Below are 6,665 nucleotides of genomic sequence, written 5' to 3'. Positions count from 1 at the left end.
ATAAAAGTATAAAACATAAAATAATATATAGTAAAAATTTAATCAATATAAAATATAACTATATAATAGCAATAATATTGGTTGAAAGATATGTACTTACAAGTTACATGTAAGAAAAGCACTATTAATTCTTGAGAAAATAACAAACTAGGCAGAATTTTATTATGTCAACTATATTATATGCATGTACTATATATTTAATCAACTACAAACTAGGGAGAATAACTATATATATATATATATATATATATATATATATATATAAAATACGATAAGCTGCGATCATATTGTATTTGTATACTACAAAAGGAAAAAAACGTATACCTTTTGAAGAAAGTGCTTGAATCTGGTAATTAACATTGTTATTGCAAAGAGTAATAGAATGCGAGAAAAATAAGAAACGTGTCACGCCCTAAAATTACGTGATCGGCACTCGGTACTTTACCTGACCGGAGTGAACCATCCCATAAATTAATACTTATCTATATGCCGAATAGGGGAATGTGAAATCCTCTTCAAATATAATCATTTTAAGATATAAAATAAAACATGAATAATATCTTTAAGTAAATATTTTCCTTTGAAAGAAAACTTTATTACGATAAAAGAAAGTTTCATTCATGCATGCCATATGAGTAACCATAGGATTTACAACCCAAAAATGAATACTACTATTGTCTATGGAATCTCTATGACAAGGAATGAAATAGTCAACTAAGGCAAAACCCAATGGCTCAAATGAATAATAATACAATAAAGTCCTCTACGATTACAAGTGTGGAGTCTCACAAAAAAATGTCAACAGATAATGTTGAGCTATCCTATCCACGCGGTTCAAGCTGCTAAGGTCCAGTTCCTCAAAACAGAAATAGAAATATGGCCGAAAGGCTTAAGCTCCACATGCCTAGTACGAGTCATGAACCGCTACCCAAAAACAAATAGGACAAGACTTAAGAAGATAGTATAAGATATGCAATAACAATTGATATAAGAAAGAAGCATTTATATCAATTAATAATTTAGAAAATAAAATAAAATAATAAGGTAAAATATATTTCAAAGTCTTCCTTTAGCATTAATCTTTACAGAATCATGTTAGATTTTTCATTTATAGGGAGCACTATACCATCACCGACACAGAAGAAAGTCAACTAGGTTATGTTCCTAGCGACAAGTATCATATACCTTACTTGCTCATGTTGTTTCATCGTTCTGTCACACGAATCGACTCAGCAATGCTAATAAAGTAGAAAAATAGTTACCCCCCCCCCCTTCATGGGAAGTACTCTGTCGTAGTTCCCAACCAATATGGTAGGTTCTACGCCTACACCGACACGTGTAGTTTCATGACCTAATGAGGAAAAGTATCCAAGGTCAATCTCGGTGAACTTAAGTAACTCCCAAAACCTTTACATTTATCGATGATGATGCTCATAGCCAAATCAACTATTTGAGAATAGCTAAATCTAAGATTTTTCACAACTCATGCATTTTCATTTCAAAAATACTACAAGTGCTATTCCTCCTTCATTTAGTTTTAAAATTAAAATAAAATATTTCAAGAAAATAATTCATAGCACTTAAATCTTTTATAATGCAAGAAGTGGTACAATTCCAACTCGCTCGTCCCCACAAGCTAGGACTCCCATTTAGAATTTTTATTTAATCGCGTTTGATATGAGTTTGACGAAAAGCTCCGAGGGTAGTAAGTTTCAACGTCCCTCATATCGTTTCCAACCTTAACCCAAATTATCTAATGATGTCGAAGAGTCACAATCTACATATAGGAGCTCACATTATTTAATAATGCGTCACAACAATACCAACTAATCCAACTAAGTGTCTAACACTTAAGTCCAATTTCATATGTTTAGCAAAAAATTCTATTTAATCATTTGAAGGGCAATCCTTGAATTTTAACTCCAACTCATTCATTAAACTTGTTATGGGATCTAGTCGTTCCACTAGAAACTCAAAATAACATCGTTCAAGCAAGACCCAACATTATTCATCATCCCTACCAACCAACTCTTCAATTTCAAGACTAGCTTCTAGTTTCATGAATAGATGTTTAAGTATAAATCTATCTTCATAAATATACTCTACTATGTCCATGGAGTATAGTACATAAGATTGAACTGAATAGATTACCTTTTTGTCAAATCGTAGAACTTTGAAGATTTGAGTTCTTGAGATATTCTTCAATAATCTATAATCTCCATATATTGAAGAGTTAAGAGATGTATTTAATGGACAAAATCTACCAAGAAGGGCATTAAATTCTTACCTTAAAGATATATTAATGGTAGAGAGCTCCTCCTTCTCTCTAAACCTCAAGACAAAGTCCCAAATAATATAACTTCTCTCTCTACGAAATGCCTATAAAAGCTTCAGATGTGGGTTTTAAATTTCGGATGCCAACTTGGATGCCTTCGCTGCGCTGCGCTTCACTGCCACACGCTGGGCTCCAAAATAATTGGACGCAACGCTCCAACCGCAACGTCAATCCCTGAAGCGTGAGCTTTTTATTTAGTTTATCTTCTTTCAAATTTATCCCAACTTAATATGTTGTGACTTTGTCTCCCCCATTTATTATCCTTGTCCCATTTGTCTCCTTGTTAGCCAACAATTTTTCAAATTTCTAATTCTATTTTCGTTGCCAACTGAATGTTAGGATTTTAACTCCTTGTTTTCTTATTAAATTTCAATTCTTTCCCATAATTTTAGCTTTTATGTCATAGAAGCTTGATATATCCCAAATGTATTTGGTGACCTTGTAATCTCTGCTAATTCAATAGTCAACTATTGACATTATCCCGAAGCATTCTAATAACTTTGTTCCTACTCAAATAACCATGTAGCTCAGATTTAATTAAATTATATTCTTAAGTCCTAAATTAGCCCAAATTAAATTATAAAAATTTACGGGGCTTTACATTCTCCCTCACTTAAAAATATTCGTCCTCGAATGTGAATCTTTAGTCACATTTAAATCAAAAAGTTTACCATCCAAGTTTTTCTTTGCTTGCAAATCCTTAAAACCTCAAAATTTGACTAACTCTCCAAATTCTAAAAATTTCGGCAAAATTTTCTTTGTTTCTAGGCCTACCCAAATTTTTTATCCGCCAGTAACCATGAGAATACAATATAGAATGCCCCGCACGACTCTACTCATCACAACTACATCAATTAATCACTTGCCTCATGGAAGTAAGATATGATAAACTCTACACTCAAAATTTCTAAAAAGTAGTCATACCTGAAGTCGCGAATAAGTGTGGGTATCAGATTTTCATATCTTCCTCGATCTCCCAAGTAGCCTCCTCAACGTCATGATTACACTATAAAACTTTAACTGAAGCTATGTATTTAGTCCTTAACCTACAGACTTGCCTATTAAGAATCTCAACTGGTTCTTCGTCATAAGTTAAACCATCGTTCATTTCTACTACCTCCGGTGAGATGACGTGAGCATATACCCCCTGTAGCATTGATACATGAAAAATAGAATGAACCGAAGTCATCGATGCAGGTAACTCTAGCTTGAGGCTACTTCAACAATCCTTTCCTAGATTCGATATGGACCAATGAATGTAGTACTTAGCTTTGCCTTCTTCCTAAATCTCATAACGCCCTTCATTGGATATACTTTCAAGAACACTTGATCACCCTCTTTAAACTCCAACTTACATCGATGTACATCTATATAGCTTTTTTGTCAGCTCTGAGTGGTCTTAAGCCGTTGTTAAATCAAAGCCACCTTCTCTAAGGCATCATGTACGAGATCTGGACCAAGTAGTCCTATTTCAGTCGGCCCAAACCATCCAATGGGTGATCTACAACATCGTTTGTACAAAGCCTTATAGGGAGCCATTTGGATTCTAGCACGATAGCTATTATTGTAGGCAAATTCAATCAGAGGTAAGTGTTCATCCCAATTCCCACCAAAATCAAGGAAACACTCCCGCAACATATCCTCAAGCATCTAAATAGTTCTATCAGCCTCTCCGTCAGTCTATGGATTAAAAGCGGTACTCAAATTGACACTTGTACCCAATCCTTCTTGAAAGGACTGCCAAAAATGAGCAGTAAACTGGGCCCTTCTATCAGATATAATGAAAACTGGAATACCGTGAAGTCTGACAATTTCTATCAAGTACAACTTAGCATACTGTGGTGTCGTGTTAGTCATCATTACCTGTAAGAAATGCGCCGACTTTGTAAGTCGGTCTACAATCACCCAAATTGAGTCATGCTTCAAGCGAGTGCGAGGCAAACCCACAACAAAGTCCATATTAATCATCTCCCACTTCCAAAGTGGAATCTCAATATTCTGAGCCAATCTACCAGTTCTTCGATGCTCGACTTTACTTGTTGGCAATTTAAACATCTAGCCACGAAGTCCGAAATGCTTTCCTTCATTTAATTCCACCAATAGATCTCCCGCAAGTCCTTGTATATTTTTGTGGACCATAGATGTATAGAATATCTCGAGCTGTGTGCCTCAACCATAATTTCATTATGAAGTCCATCAATATCTGGCACGCACAAGCGACCGTTCATCTTCAGCACCCCATCCTCATCGAGAGAAAAAGAAAGGATATCGTTAGACTGTACACCATTTTGAATATTAACCAAATCAGGATCTTCAAATTGCTTAGCTTGGACACGCTCAATAAGAGAGGAACGTGCTAAGGCACAAGCGTCTATCCTTTTAGCTATCGCTAAATGTGCCAAAGTACCTCATGACTTTCGGCTTAGCGCATCGGCTAACGCATTCGCCTTTCTCGGATGGTAATGAATGCTTAAATCATAATCCTTCAATAGTTCTAACCATCTCCTTTGCCTCAGGCTTAATTCCCTCTGCTTGAATATATATTGCAGGGTTTTATGGTCGGTGTATATTTCAGAATGCTCACCGTACAAGTAATGCTGCCAAATTTTCAAAGCAAACACAACCACAACAAGTTCCAAGTCATGGGTTGGATAGTTCTTCTTATGGATCATCAACCGTCTAGAAGTATAAGCGATAACCTTACCTTTTTGCATCAAGACACAACCCAACCCAACTCTAGAGGCATCACAGTAGACCAGAATGTCACCCACCCTATTGGCAATGTCAACATCGGCGCCACAGTCAATCTAGCTTTCAACTCTTGAAAACTTCTCTCACAAGCATCTGACCACTAAAACTTCGTAGCTTTCTACGTCAACTTGGTTAATGAAGATGCATGAGTAGAAAATCCTTCAAGAAACCGCCGATAGTAGCCCACTAATCCCAAGAAACTACGGATCTCTGTCGGTGTATTTGGTCTAGGCCAACTCTTAACCACTTCAATCTTTTGAGGGTCAAACTTAATACCTTCATGCGATACCACATGACCCAAGAATGCCATGAATTCGAGCCAAAATTCACACTTAGAGAATTTGGCATACAACTTATGCTTCAAAATTGTCTGCAACACTATTCTCAAATAATTGGCATGCTCCTCTTGACTTCGCGAATATACTAATATATCATCAGTAAAACAATGACAAACCTGTCAAGAAATTGTTTGAAAACCCGATTCATTAGATCCATAAAGGTTGAGGGTGCATTTGTTAAGCCAAATGACATAACAAAAAATTCATAATGCCCGTAGTGGGTCCAAAAAGCCATTTTAGGAATATCCTTCTCTCGGATTTTTAATTGGTAATACCCTGACCTTCAATCAATTTTCGAGAAGTACTTCGCCCCTTGCAACTGGTCAAACAAGTCATCTATCTGAGGTAGTGGGTACCTATTCTTGATGGTCACTTTGTTAAGTTTCCTGTAGTCAATACACATCCTCAAAGAACCATCTTTCTTTTTCACAAACAGCACTAACTCACCCCAAGGAGATACACTAGGTCTAATAAACCCCCTTTTCTAGTAAATCTTTCAATTGCCCCTTTATTTCTCTTAACTCGGCTGGAGCCATTAGGGGAATAGATATTGGTTGCGTATCTAGCACCACATATATCCCAAAAGTCGGTAACCCTATCTGGTGGAATACTCGGAAGCTCATCAAGAAGAATATCAGAAAACTCATTAACAACTGGCAAAGACTAAATGCTTGCTACTTTCGCAGTTGTGTCAGTCACTCTGACTAAATGATAAAAACATCCCTTCGTGATCATCTTCTTCGCCTTAAGGTATGAAATAAACTTACCTCGAGGCTCAACAATATTTCCTTTCAACTCACGAACTGACTCATTAGGAAACTCAAACTTGACCACTATAGCACGACAATCAAGAATGGCATAACACTTGTGTAACCAATCCATCCCCATGATCACATCAAAATCAACCATTTCTAGCTCAATGAGGTATTCCATAGCTCTCGATCTTGAATTATAATCACACAACCCCTATAGACGCGGGAGGAAATAACAAAATCTCCCACCAGAGTCGACACAGAAAATGGTTAAAGTAGTTGTTCTAGCTCTATCCCAAAATGAAAAGCAAAGTACGGAGTAACATAGGAAAAAGTAGATCCAGGATCCATAAGAGCATAAGCATTGAGATCACAAACAGTAAGCATACTTGTGACGACAGCATCTGAAGCCTCTGCAGCAGGGCGAGTAGGCATGGCATAGAAACGATGATGAGTCCCCTGAGAAGTAGCAGTTGTCTGCGGCACCTT

General features: G+C 36.5%; 1 long non-coding RNA gene across 1 annotated transcript; it reads right to left on the bottom strand.

The window, feature by feature from the left end:
• Positions 579–2,569, bottom strand: LOC109224513. Its single transcript, XR_002067702.1, has 3 exons — positions 2,288–2,569; positions 2,152–2,209; positions 579–924 (listed from the first exon to the last, which is right to left on the bottom strand). It is a non-coding gene; the product is annotated as an uncharacterized LOC109224513 (long non-coding RNA).

This window comes from Nicotiana attenuata, chromosome 3 (assembly GCF_001879085.1).
Source record: "Nicotiana attenuata strain UT chromosome 3, NIATTr2, whole genome shotgun sequence".
In the NCBI taxonomy this organism is placed as follows: domain Eukaryota; kingdom Viridiplantae; phylum Streptophyta; class Magnoliopsida; order Solanales; family Solanaceae; genus Nicotiana; species Nicotiana attenuata.
This window is presented reverse-complemented; position numbering and strand designations above follow the sequence as displayed.